The sequence below is a fragment of the Phascolarctos cinereus genome, unplaced genomic scaffold (assembly GCF_003287225.1).
Source record: "Phascolarctos cinereus isolate Bilbo 61053 unplaced genomic scaffold, phaCin_HiC Scaffold_1;HRSCAF=81, whole genome shotgun sequence".
Lineage (NCBI taxonomy): Eukaryota > Metazoa > Chordata > Mammalia > Diprotodontia > Phascolarctidae > Phascolarctos > Phascolarctos cinereus.
The window spans coordinates 176,784,426-176,798,894 of NW_027555514.1; the positions used below are offsets into that span (position 1 = coordinate 176,784,426).

The 14,469-nt window shown below is 36.4% G+C and overlaps 1 protein-coding gene across 1 annotated transcript in view; it reads right to left on the bottom strand.

The window, feature by feature from the left end:
- Positions 1 to 14,469, bottom strand: part of SLCO1C1 (solute carrier organic anion transporter family member 1C1) — a 106,543-nt gene that overhangs the window by 74,244 nt on the left and 17,830 nt on the right. The window lies entirely within an intron of this gene.

The following is a 14,469-nucleotide window of genomic DNA, read 5'->3' on the forward strand; positions in this document are numbered from 1 at the left end:
CAAGAAGCAAAACAAGGAAGAAGATGAATTCCAATGTAAATGAACTCCTGGAACACAGTTGCTGCATTCCAATTAAGTCTCTAAACCTAAATTCTTAAGCAGAATGTGCTTAGACAAACATTGGGATAAGGATTTTGAGAATTAGAGTAAATTTAGGAAAGAGGTTATCATTTTCAAACAAGTCAAAAATATACATCTTGAAGCATGGATAAAAAAAGACTGATTGAAAAATAATAATGATGACTTGAGAAGATATATTAACCATGACAAATTAACCTTTTTTGAGAGGATTACTAATGGGATGCCATAGACATGCATACGCATATCTCTATTTGTGACCTAGAAATTGTACACTCACCCCTGAAAACCAGACCTCTTAATGGTGAGAATGAACTTTGTATTGACTGGTCTCAATATACCCATGTCGCTTCCTGGTCATCTCTATAACATGCTCCCTACCTTTGCCTCTCTACTTTCCCAGCCCCATTTACTTTTACCTTTGGAATAGCAATCAAATCAGTACTGTGATTCCTAGAAAGGACACACTGATCATTTGCCCTGTTGAACATAATCACTATTTCCTGACTTCTCTGTCTAAAGAACTCCTCTCTGGTCACCGCTCTCATACACTATCTTGCATGCTTTTATTCACATCCCCAGTGCTCAAAACAGTGCCTTGCACATAATGCTTAACAAATGCTTTTTATTCATTCATTCATTCATTCATTCATTTTCTTACATAATTCCAAATTGTTCTCTAGAATGTTAGAGCAATTCATAGCTAGGTATATTCATAAGCATTTTAGCTGTCCTGTATTTTCACAGTCTCATTAACATTGACTGTTTCTGAATTTTATCATCTTTGTTAATTTGATGGCCATGACATAATTTGGACCATTTTATTCATGTCTGTAATAGTTTGATTTCTTCTTTCAGAAACTTTTGATATCATTTTATCACATTCTTTGAGGGAGTGATTCTTGGTCTTATATATTTATGTCAATTCTTTATTTGATTTTTATCAGATATTTGGTAAAAAAAAAAACAACTTTTTTTTTCCAGATGATGATTCTGGAAATTTTTAATTTTACATAAAGTTGTCTGTTTTCTCTTTCACAATTACTTTTATAAAGAATTGTCTCTTTAACCAAGAATTTGAGAGTTAAGTCTGTTCTCCTCTATTTTTCTTTTTAACAAATGGCATATATTGTGAGTTAACATATGGTGTCTACTAAGGAAAAAAAAGTTTCTGTGAGTATATAAAGATGGAATGAATATGAATTGAAGGAGGGAGTCTGAGGCAAAGGAAATATTTTAACAATAGAATATGAGATTAAAGAGTACATAACAGAAGGGAAGTACAGAGGAAGAAGTGATTGGGCTGAAGATAGCTTAGGCAATGTTGATTTTTTTTTCATTTACTTCTATGGCTGAGATTCTAATTCTGGGTCTGAGTGGTAAGAGAGCTTGTGCCTGCTACTTCAATGGTCTATAGAGGTCTGAGATATTGTGGATTTTCTCCTCCTTCCAAGTAATCAGTGATTGCTCTTTCTTTGACACTACTTTGGTGATAATTTGGTTCTGCATCACAACTGTTTTTGTTTGTTTGTTTGTTTGTTTTACTCATTTCTCTGTCTGAGGCTGTGGTACTGGACTGGGGTCCAGATGATACCTTAACTTAACTTGATGTGAATAGTTTTGGTGTTGATAATTTTCTCACTGTATTTTTTTGTGGTCTTACTTTTTCCTACTTTAAAAATATTAGCTAATGGTGTGTCAATTTTATTGATTTTTAACTAGTTGCTATTTTTGTCATCTTTATCACATTTATTTGGAACTTTGTAACTCCAGTGATTTTCTAATTTTTTTAAATTGCATGTTCAGTTCTTTAAAATTATATTTTGTTAATATGTATTTTCTTAGATGTATTTTTACCTGGCAGAACCGCTGTAGCTACATTTTCCAAATGTTGGTATATTGTATCATTGCTGTCATTCCTTTCAATATAGTTATTTATTGTTTATATTATTTTTTTTGCCTACTCATTATTCAGGATGTCATAATTTAGTTTCCATTTAAATCCTTATTCTTTTATTAGGTACCTTGTATTAAATGCTTGTATTTAATTATGATCCAGAAAGGAGGTGATTAGTATGTGTATCTTTTTACATTTATTTATGATATTTGTGCCTTAGCACATGTTACATTTTTGGTGGAAGTATTATATGATTCTGAGAGTTGTATTTGTTCTATAATATTATCAATGCAACATATCTTTCAAATTGAATTTTTCCAATTCATTTCAATTCATGAAAAACTTATAAAGACCTACTATGTACCAGGGATTGTGCTAGCTGATGAGAATACAAAGAAAAAAATAAATAATTCCTACCTTCAAGAAGCTTAATTTTACTTGTGGTTAACAACATTCATACAGATGATTCTACATAAACTGTATAAAAAATAAACACAAGCTCAGATTCTTATAATCTGACCCACTTGCATTAGTGATATAAATGCTCAGATTCTTAAGAGTCTAGCTCGGATTTTTACAATTCAGCCAATAGATCATGAGTGTTCAGCTTCTTTAAGAGTCTGGACAATATGGTGGATATTTAATAAACCTTGTCTCTGGCTGAAAGAAGGCTTTGGTCGAATTCTTTTAGACAGGACCCATGTGTTGTGATTTTGGATCCCAGCACCCTTAAACCTCTAAATCTCAACATTTTGGTGGCCTGTACAAGGAAGTTGCTTAACCTCAAGCTCTTCTCCAGCCAAGACGAGAAGGTACGTAAGAGTTCCCCATCTCCGTAATTTCTTTCTTGTCCTGCAGCTGGGGTCACTCTCCAAGTACCTAGGAAGGCTTACAGGTGCTTTCCAGGCAGACAGTTATAAGGTTGTCTCCAACTAGGCCTGAGGCTCTTGGTACACTGGTTTGGTTCAAGGCTATGGACCTGGGTACACCTTCTACAGCATAGAGGACAAGGACAGACACCCTATCCAGAAGTGAATATCCAAGGCTCTAGGGAATTGGGGAAACTGCAGGTGCTTTTTGATTCCCTGAAGCTTACTTGCTCCCTTAACTCTAAACCCCTGGATCCTCCATCATGGAGGTTACAGGGAAAAGTTACAACAGCTGAAAACATCTTAGCAGATTCTGGAGGTTTTGTGAGAGATCATTATAGAGTTTTGAAACACCTCCCTACAACCCTGGTCACTCCCTTCTCCCACTCCCTTCTCTTGAGTCAAAAGGGTATCTCTTTTAACCCCTGTCATAGGAGAAGAGAGTTTTCACACACACACACACACACACACACACACACACACACACACACACACACACACATGCTTCTAATTCACCCTCCCCTACCTGGCAAAATGAAGGAATGGGGAGAGGCAGCAGCTACAGTGTGGGCCCCACTAGCAATGGCCTTGGGCCCTGGGGCAATCTTTGCCTGGAAGCATTGCCCAGGTTCAGCACATCCTGCTCACAACTACCACCCCCACCTCAATCCCCATCAGGGAGAGAGGAAATGGTCAAGGTAAAGATGCTAGCCAGCCTTCAAACTTGGGTAAGTCTTCTCTTTCAAAGTTGTAGTTTTAACATGTTAATGATGTCGATTCTCTGTGTAAAGTAACTTGGAAATGGCATTCAACAAAAATGAAGTAACCTGATTGGTAATGGGTTTGTTGCAAGCTTTAAATTGGTGAACTTTTTGTATCAGTTACGTCAAGCAACTTTTCATAATTTGGTTGCAGCTAAAACAATTTGGCTATCGTTGGTTATTGTTTAATGTGTAAACTTGCCAAAAAGCTTGTTTGGGTTATGACTTGCTGAGAATTTGCAAATGTGTAGAAATAATCTCTAATGATTGGTTTTTTATACCATGACAAATTAAATTTGAGATGTAAATCCTGCAAAACTTTTCCCTCAACTATGATTAGTGAAACTTGCTGTTTGAGGTAAAAGCTCATGGAACCATAAATAATTATATTTTGAGTTGTCTGATGGATCATAATCTATCCATAATCAATAGTTGATTGAGAGAAATGCCACAAGCTACTCAGAGAGAATATGATACAGGTGGGAAACCTGCAGTGGGAAGAGCTGAGAGGACAGTTTTAGCCTCAGTCTAAGATGGGATCCTCCTGGCTCACTTTCCACATTACGTTCCTTTGAAAATAAATGTTACCCACCTGGCTATTCCTGATTCTAGCTATTAGGTGGATTTAATACTGCATAGTTGGAAAACTGTGAATTATATGAATCCAAACAGCTAAAGATGTTTTATCCTGAAATATTGGGCCCTAAATCTAGTCCCTGATTTATCCTTGCATAGCAAATTTATATAATCAGAACAAGTGGTTAGTAAAAGATTAATGCAAATATGTAAGATCTTTCTGTTTTGACCTGAATATATAGTCATTCAGTATCTTCAAACAACTGGAATTAAATCAGAAATATCTTCAGTCTGGTTTAGGGAGGAGAATTTCAATGATAATTGAAGTGAAAGTCAGTCCCTGGCAAGTTCATTTGTGCAACTATCGAACTCAGGGGTGGCAAACTTATGCCTGCAAAAGTGTTACTTAAACTTTTGAAAAGGTAACAAGATCAGATAATCCAGCAGGTCAAATGTAAATGATTTTAATGGGTGTCTTACACTTTTACTTCTTCTTATATCTGTGCCCTGCAGTCTTTTCTGTCAGATTTGTGTCTTCCAGGCTACAGGCCATTCACCTACAGTTGGTAGCAAACAGTGGGTATCAGTCAATGTTCCCCCATCATCCTCTGGTGCAGCCTGTGCTTCAGTCAACTTCTTTGGGACCCCCTTGAGTCAGGGACAGCTCTCTGCCCCTTGATAGCCAGAAGCAGTTTCAGAAGCCAAGACCTTCACCCCTTATCCCAAAAGAATTTGGGTCCCATTTGTTTGAGGGGGGAATGATGGGTTTGTGATCTGAACCCCTAAAAGGAAAAGACTATGTCTTTGGGACCTGGACCCCAAAAAGGAAAAACCTGGACTTTCTCACATGGTCAAATCTCTGGCCTTCACCTAAGACTATAATCCTATCAAATGACTTTTCATTATGGCCTACTCCAGATCTCCCAATTCTCTGTTACCCTTAACTTAACCCCTCCATTCTCTATTACTTTCCCCATGGCCCTCAGCTACTTACCACCTTTAATCCTATCTAGTCTCGATCCTCCATTAGCCACTTGGTCCAGGTACCTGGTATTCTAGTCACTCCAGACTACTTGGCCACTCCTAGATCCCTCCCACAGTCTTTCTGTATATAAGGTCCATCTTATCTCCATTAAGGTGCTCAGATTCTTAAATCTGGCCCACTTGCATTAGCAATACAAATGCTCAGATTCTTAAGAGTCTAGCCAAAGGTTGAGATTTTTACAATCTAGCCAATTGTTCACAAATGTTCAGATTCCTTAAGAGTCTGGCCAATATGGCGGATCTTTAATAAATGTCATCTGTGGCTGATGAAAAAAATAAAAAATAAATAAATACAAAATAATTTCCTGATTGGGAAGAAGTGAGCAACTCAGGACATCAGAAAAGGTCTCCTATAGGAGTTGCCACCCACCTCTGCTTTGAAGGAATATAGGAATTCAGTAAAGCAGAGATGAAAAGGGAGAGTGGAACAAAGTCATGAAGGTAGGTGATGGGATGTCATATGTGAGGAACTGCTAGTTGGTAGGTTTGGTGAGAAGGTAGCATGTGTGAAAAGGAATAATGTAAAATAATATGGAATCAATATAGAAAGATAGGTTGTATCCAGATTGTGAAGAGATTTCAGTGCCAAATAATAGCAAAACTCTGATACTTCCAACAATTTGCCTAACTACACATATTCTTTCTGGATGTATCCACTTTAATGTCAAGTCTCCTACTATTATTACATTCTCCATGTCTTCTGGCCTTTCAGTTAGCTTTCTCTTTACAAATTTTTTTAAGTTATGCTGTTTGGTGAATACATATTGAATAATAATATAATGTTATTGTTAGGGATTCCTTAAACATTCAGTTGTTCTATTTACTTCATTTGACATTTTGAATTTTTATTTTGGCTCATTTGAAATCATAATTACCACTCATGCTGTTTTTGGAATTGATAAACCCACGGGTCAGCAAACTATGGCCAGTGGGCCAAACAGCCAGTAAGCTAAGAATAATTTTTACATTTTAAAATACAATAAAATTTTATTTAAAATTGTTTAAACCATTTTTACCTCTCAGGTCATAAAAAAGAGGTATTGGGTCATATTTGGCCTTCATGCCATAACTTGCCAACCCCTGATCATTAACTCACAGTAAATTATATCCTAACCATTTTTATTTTCTAAATATCTTTGTTTTACGATTTTCTGCTCATATTGTTAGTTTTTGTCTTCCCATTTATTTCAAACCACTCATCCCACAAGTTCTCAGCATATATCACCACCTCACACTTTACTGAAAAAAAAAAACAAACCTGAGACCATGCACTGGGTACTCCCTCTTCTGCCTTCTTTCTCTTGACATATTTTTCACCTTTTCCTACTTCATTCTAGTCTCTGATAAGGAGATAACCCTTCTCCTCAGGAAGGCCTGATCTCATTCCCTTGAGCCCTATTGCCATTATTACTACCTCCTCTCTATTAGCAATCTTTAATCTCTCCTTATCTTTTGTATCCTTTCTAGATGCCTACAAAAAATGCCTGTCTCCTAAATTTTTAAAAATCTTCACTAGATCCTATTATCCCTACTAATTATTATCTATATCACTTCCTCATTTCTCAAACTACTTGAAAAAGCTGTCTGTACTTAATGTATCCATTTCCTCTGCTCTGATTCCCTTCTTAGCTCTCTACAGTATGGCTTTTGAGGTCATTACATTAGTAAAACTTTTCAAAGTTATAGATGATCTGATCTACAAGTATGAAGGTCTCATCTCAGTGCTCTCATATTTCTTATTAATCTCTCTGCAGAATTTGACCCTGTTGAGTGCCCACTTCTCCAGGATATACTCTGGTTTTCATGACACTTCCCTCTCCTGGTTCTTATCCAAATTTTCTGACCATCTCTTCTCATTCTTATTCTCCATTATTGGATCTTCATCTATGTAATAACCACTCTGGACATCTACTCTGGGAATATACCAAGCCCCTGCCCTGAGACTTCTTTTCTTTTATAACTTTTCTCAGTTCTTATGGGTTCAATTACTGTCTTATACAAATAAGTCTTAACTCTATATGTCCAGAAATCATTGTCTCTCCTGGACTCCATTCTCTCTCTCCTCTCTCTCTCTCTCTCTCTCTCTCTCTCTTCTCTCTCTCTCTCTCTCTCTCTTCAGCAATTGGGGTTAAGTCACTTGCCTGGGGTCACACCGCTAGTAAGTGTCAAGTGTTTGGTCTGAGGCCAGATTTGAATTCAGGTCCTCCTGACTTCAGGGCCAGTGCTCTATCCACTGCGCCACCTAGCTGCCTCCCTGGACTCCATTCTTGCCATCATAAACTGGTCACTGTTTCAATTTGAATAAACTCCACGTAACCATAATAGAACTCTGTCACTCCTACCCCCTAATCCACCCATTTTTAAACTTTTCTTATTACCTTCAGCCCTAAAATCCTTCCAGTTACCCAGGCTTAAAACCTCAATGCCATCTTTGATTCGTCACTCTACCTGACCCCATTTAGCCAATCAATTGCAAAATAACACCATTTCTAGTTCCATGACATCTTTAATATGTTTCCTCTTTTTTACTCAATACAGCCCATCCAGAGAAAGAACTGATAAATAGAAATATGTATATAATAATTTTACATATATATACACACACAGTATATGTATATGTGTGTGTGTGTGTGTGTGTGTGTGTGTGTGTGTGTTGTGTTGTGTCTAATGCTAGCTATCTCTAGGGTGAGGGGGAGGGAAGAAAAAATGAAATTTGCATGATAACTTATTATCTGTTTAAAAGGAATAGCAAATTGTACATAATATATTTGCAGTTTCCTGTGTAGTCATCTTTTTTTAATATACTATGTTATGGAAATGCTTATTTTATTCCATAAATTAAAAATAAAACAAAATTTAAAAATGAAATCAGCCACATTATGTTCAGACCCTATCATCTCTCACCTAACAATTACAATAGCCTTCCAGTTGGACACCCTGCCTCAAGGCTCCACACAGTCATTAAGTTGCTTAAAACTCAGTTCTGATCATCATGTTATACCTCTGCTCAATAAATTCAAGTTTATCCCTATTTCTCCTATGATAAAATATATACTCATGTTTTAAACATTTAAATCTCTTTAAAATTTGATCTCCTTTTGCCTTTCTGGTCTTACACTATATTCTTCTCCTGGCACATAATTGGACTATTACCTATTCTTTACACACAACATATAATCTCTCAACTTGATGCCTGGAATTTATTCCTGTCTCACTCTGCCTCTTAGAATCCCTCATTTCCAAAACAACTTATGAGGTCAGAAGGAGCAATCTGTGACATGAGGATGGGGGCTGAGCAAAAACCTAGGAAGATTCAATGCCAATGGTAGACTTGGTAGTGCTAACAGCAGCAGCAGCTTCAGAATCTCTTAAGCCAGAGACAGTAATGGAGTATAGCAACTAGTCAGAAAGAAATTACAGGACTGAGCACTGAGAGCAGATTTGGATGCTATTTGGCAACTCCATTCTCTATAACCACTTCCAGGCGACAATTCATAAATAGAGTCTAGGGAGCAGTGTCCATGAGGAGTAGTGTCACTTCTACCCAATTGAACAGTGTTCCTGAGGTACAGTATCAATTGCAATGCCAAAGGATGAGGGGCTCTTTCTAAAGCCCCATAATTAGCTTGGAGAATAGCAGTGGAAAATAAAAGTCTGAAGCTTGGGATAGTGCTACTCTCCACCTCCATGAACACACCAAGAACAGAGCCAAATTTTAACTTAAAGTCCAAATAAAGAAAGAGGCTGGAAAAATGAGCAAACAACAACAACAACAATAGAACCTGAATGTAAAAATATTCTGTGATGACAGGGAGGATCAAGACACAAACTCAGAAGAAGACAGTGATGTTGTCATTATCAGCTACAGAAAAGTCTCTAAGAAAAAAGAGAATTGGATACAAGGCCAATAGAAAGTACTAAAAGTGCCCAAAAAAATTTAAAAATAAAATAATAGTAGTTGAGGAAATAATGGGTAAAGGAAATGAGAGTAAATGAAGAAAATCATGAAAAGACAATCAAGAGCTTGGTAAGAAGCACAAAAAATACTGAAGAAAATAAAACCTTAAAAAAAACAGAATTGGACAAATGGAAAAAGAGGTATAAAATTTCACTGATGAAAATAAATCTTTAAAAAACAAAATTGGCCAAAGGTGAAAAGTGGTACAAAATCTCATTGAAGAAAATAATTGCTTAAAAATTAGAGTTGGGTAAGTGGAAGCTAATGACTCTATGAGACATCAAGAAACAATAAAACAATGCACATCCAGAAAAAGAACTATAGAGTCTGAATACAGATGGAAGAATAATATTTTCTCTTTTTTTCCCTTGTTTTGTTTTATTGCTTCATTCTCATGGTTCCTCACATTAGTTCTCATTGTTCTTTTCATCATGACTAATGGAAAAATATGCTTAATATGAATGTATAAGTAGAGCCTATAGCAGATTGCTTGCCATATTTGGGGAGGGGGAAAGGATAGAGAAGGGGGGGAAATTTAAAACTCAAAATATTACAGACGTGAATGTTGAAAACTAAAAATAAATTAATTAATTATTTTTTTTTAAAAGAAACAATAAAACAAAGCCAAAAGAATAAAAATAGAAGAAAATGTAAAATACCTTATGGGAAAAACAATTGACCTAAAAAATGAAGTAAAGGGAGAAAATATAAGAACTGCCTGAAAGTCATGATCAAAGAAAGAGCCTAGACATCATATTTCAAGAAATTATCAAGGAAAACTGCCTTGATATGCTAGAACAAGGGGGTAAAAAAGAAATTGAAAGAATCCACTAACCATCTGAAAGAGATTCCCAAAAGAAAACATCCAAGAATATCATATTCAAATTCTAGAGATGCCAGGTCAAAGAGAAAATATTTCAAACAACCAGAAAGAAACCATTCAAATATTGTGGGCCCACAATCAGGCTCACATAAGATTTAGCAGCTGCCCTACCAAAAGAACAGAGGGCTTGGGCATGATATCCAAGAAGGCAAAAAAGTTAGGACTACAACCAAGAATAACCTACCCAGCAAAACTTAGTGTGATCCTTAAGAAGAAAAAGGAATATTTAATGAAATAGAAGACTTTCAGCATCCCTGATGAAAACTTCAGAGCTGAAAAGAATATTTGATTTTCAAATATGACTCAAAAGAAGCATAAAAAGGTAAACGTTAAAGAGAAATCATAAGACATTCAATAAATTTAAACTATTTATGTTCCTAAATGGGAAGATTATACATATAAGTCCTAAGAACTTTAATATTAGGACACTTAGAAAAAGTCTGCATGGACAGAGGATATGGGAGTGAATTATGTTAGTATGACCTTAAAAAAATGGATGAAAAAAGAAGGATGCTCTGGGAGAAGGGGGAATGAAGAGGAAGAATGGAGAAAATTTTCTCATATAAAAGAGACACGCAAGAAAAAGTATTTACAGTGGAGGGAAAATCAAAGAGTGGTGGGGTGGGGGAAGAGCAGGCAATGCTTGAACATCATTTTCTTTTAAATTGATTCAAAGACGGGCTATTTCAATACACACACACAAACACACACTCTCAAGTGGGAATAGAAATCTATCTTACCCAATAGGAAAGGAGGAGTGGAAAGGTGTAAGAGAAAGAGGGATGATAAAAGGGAGAGTGAATAAAGGAAAGAAGTGGTCAGAAGCAAAACACACTTCAGAAGAAGGCCAGGATAAAAAGAGCAAGTAAGAGAAGGGGAAAAAAAAAAGAAAATAGGATGGAGGAAAATGCACAGTTAATAATCATAACTGTGAATATGAATGAGCTGAATTCACTCATAAAATGGGAGATAGCAGAATGGATTAGAAACCAGAATCCAACAAGATGTTGTTTACAAGAAATACACTTAAAACAGAGACATACAGAGTTAAGGTAAAGAGGTGGAGCAGAATTTATTATGCTTCAGCTGAAGTAAAACAAAAAAAAGCAGGTTTAGCAATCCAAAGAGAAAGTAAAAGTAGAAATAATTTTAAAAGATCAGCATGAAAACTAGATCTTGCTAAAAGGTCATAGACAATGAAGTAACATCGATACTAAACATACATGTGCCAAACAGCATAGTATCCAAATTCTTAAAGGGAAAGTTAAATGAAGTACAAGAGGAACTCAACTTTCCCTTCTCAGAGCTGGATAATTATAACCACAAAATAAATAGAAAGAAGTTAATAAGATGAATAGAATATAGATGAATTAGATATGATGGACTTCTGGAGAAAATTGGATGGGAATAGAAAGTAGTATAGCTTTACTCAGTTATGTATATGACACTTCACAAAAGCTGACCATGTATTAGGGCACCAAAGCTTCACAACCAAATGCATAAAAGCAGGAAGTCTAAATTCATTCTTTTATAAACCATAATGCAAAGCAAAATTATATTCAATAAAAGATCATGGAAATGTAGATTAGAAATTAATTGGAAACTAACTAGTCTACTCCTAAAGAGTGAGTCAAAGAACAAATTATAAAAACAATAATTTCATCACAGGAGAATGACAGTAATGAGTCTACATACCAAAATTTATGGGATGCTGCCAAAGCAATACTTAGGGGCAAATTTATATCTACAAAGTCATACAAAAATAAATAAATAAAGTGCAGATCTTGAATTGGACATGCAACTAAAAAGAAACTAGAAATGAACAAATTAAAAATCCCTAATTAAACACCAAATAGAAATCCTGAAATCAAAGTGAATCTATTCCAGATATAGCCATCTTTCTTCACAAGCATATCATCAGTGACTTTATCAAATGCTTTGTTAAGATTTAGGTAAACAGTATTTGTAACATTCCCCTGGTCTACAAGTTTATTAGCCCTATCAAAAAAAAAAAAGAAATTAAGTTAGCCAGTCATAATCTATTTTTGATGAAACCATGTTGGCTTTGTTAACCATTCTTCCTGTTCTAGATGTTCAGAAACTGTCCCTTTAATTGATTTTTTCCCAGGAATCTATATGAAGCTCACTAGCCTTATTTTCCCCTTTCCTATTTCAGAAAATTGAGTGATTTGACCTTCTCTAATTGCTAATAGAAGAGACCTCTTCCATTCTCTATGACTTTTTAAAAATATTGATGATAGGTCAGAAATCACAAATACTAGTTCTTTCAGTAGGATAGGATATATTCATTTCATTAAATATTTCCTAATTGCATTTAATTTTTAAAAATTCATTAAAAATTTCCAAGACTTCTGGGAACCAAGATGGCAGAGTAAACAGTAAGTCACTCTCACTCTCACTTGTTGACCTAGAAAAATCCAGAAAATATTTACCCAGGAAAAATTCTAGAACAGCAGAGCCAGCAGCAAGACAGGGTGCAGCAGTCTTTTGGCCTGGGAGGCTCTAAGGTCCCTCTTTTTCTGGTGGAAGGGCAACAGTGCAGGATGGGAGGCAACCCAGCAAGCCAACAGCAAGCTTCACTTCAGCAAATCAGTTGGAGATCCTGAGCCCCAGGGTGGTGGAGCAAGCAAGAATCAACACCAGGACTGCCCAGCATGCCTTGGCACAGCCAGGGGAACCTGCAGACTCCAGCTCAGAGGACCACCATGTGTTCCATGGGCAAGCATCCTCCAGCAGCTAAACCTCCCCTGCTTCAGTGTAGCTCCACATGAGCAGACACCATCCATCGGCCAGATCCCCACCCAGAGACCTTCAGTGTAGCCCTGGGGAAATGCAGAAAAACCTCATCTGGCCTCAGAACATACAAGCCACCATCACCAGCTCCAGCTCAGCATGAGTTAAGCTGCCAGACTTCTAGCTGCCAGCACCTGAAGGCCCAGAAAACAAAGCCAGGGACCAGGTCCCTGGCTGCCAGCACAAAAAGCTTGGGACAGTGCCCCTTGTGACCTAGAAGCAGAGATTAACTTTGAAAACCAGAAATAAGGCAAATATCATGAGCAAAAAGGAATAAAAACAAAGAAACAAAGAAACAAACAAAAAAACACTGACCATAGAGAATTATTATGGTAACAGGGAAGATCAAAACACAAATTCACAAGAGAACATTATCAATAAACTCATATCCAAAAACCTCAAAGAAGACTATGAACTGGTCTCAAGCCCAAAAAGCCTTCTTGGAAGAGCTCAGAAAGGATTTTAAAAGTCAAATAAGGGAGGTAGAAGAAAAATTGGGAAAAAAAATGGGAAGTATGCAAGAGTCAACAGCTTGGAAAAGAAAGTACAAAAATTGACTATAGAAAATAATTCCTTAAAAAATGCATTTGGAGAAATGGTAAAAAAAAAAACATAGAAAACAACTCCTTAAAAAGTAGAATTGGACAAATAGAAAAGGAGGTACTAAAGCTAACTGAAGAAAGCATTCATTAAAAATTACAATTGGGCAAATGGAATCTAATGACTGTACAAGACATCAAGAATCAGTCAATCAAAATCAAAAGAATGAAAAAAATAGAAGAAAATGTTAAATACCTCATTGGAAAAACAAATGACCTGGAAAACAGATCCAGGAGAGATAATTTAAGAATTATTGATCTACCTGAAAGTCGTGATCGAAAAAAGAGTTTGGACAGCATCTTTCAAGAAATAATCAAGGAAACTGCCGTGAGGTCCTAGAACCAGAGGGCAAATTAGTCATTGAAATAATCCACCTATCACCTTATGAAAGAGATCTCAAATTGAAAACTCCAAGGTCTATGGTAGCCAAATTCCAGAATTATCAGGTCAAGGAGAAAATACTTTAAGCAGCCAGAAAGAAACAATTTAAATATAGTGGAACCACAGTCAGGATTATGCAGGACCTTGCAGCTTCTAATTAAAAGATTGGAGGTCTTGGAATATGATATTCCATCAGGCAAAGGAGCTTGGATTACAACCAAGGATCAACTACCCAACAAAATTGAGCATAACCTTTCAGGGGAGAAGATTGAAATAGGGGACTTCCAAACCTTCCTGATAAAAAGACCAGAGGTTGGCTTAGATTCTTAAAATCTAGCTACTACTCAGATTCTTAGAATCTAGCCAATAACTCACAGACTCTCAGATTCCTTAAGAGTCTGGCTAATATGGTAAATCTTTAATAAACCTTGTCTTTGGCTGAAAGAAAGCTTGGGTCAAATTCTTTCAGACAGGACCCACGTGTTGTGATCTTAGAGTCCCAGCACCCTTAAAACTCTAGATCTCATCATGTGGTTCCCTGCACTGGGAAAAATGGACTAATACCAAGCTCTTCACTAGCCATGACTGGAAGGTACGCAAGCCTCCCC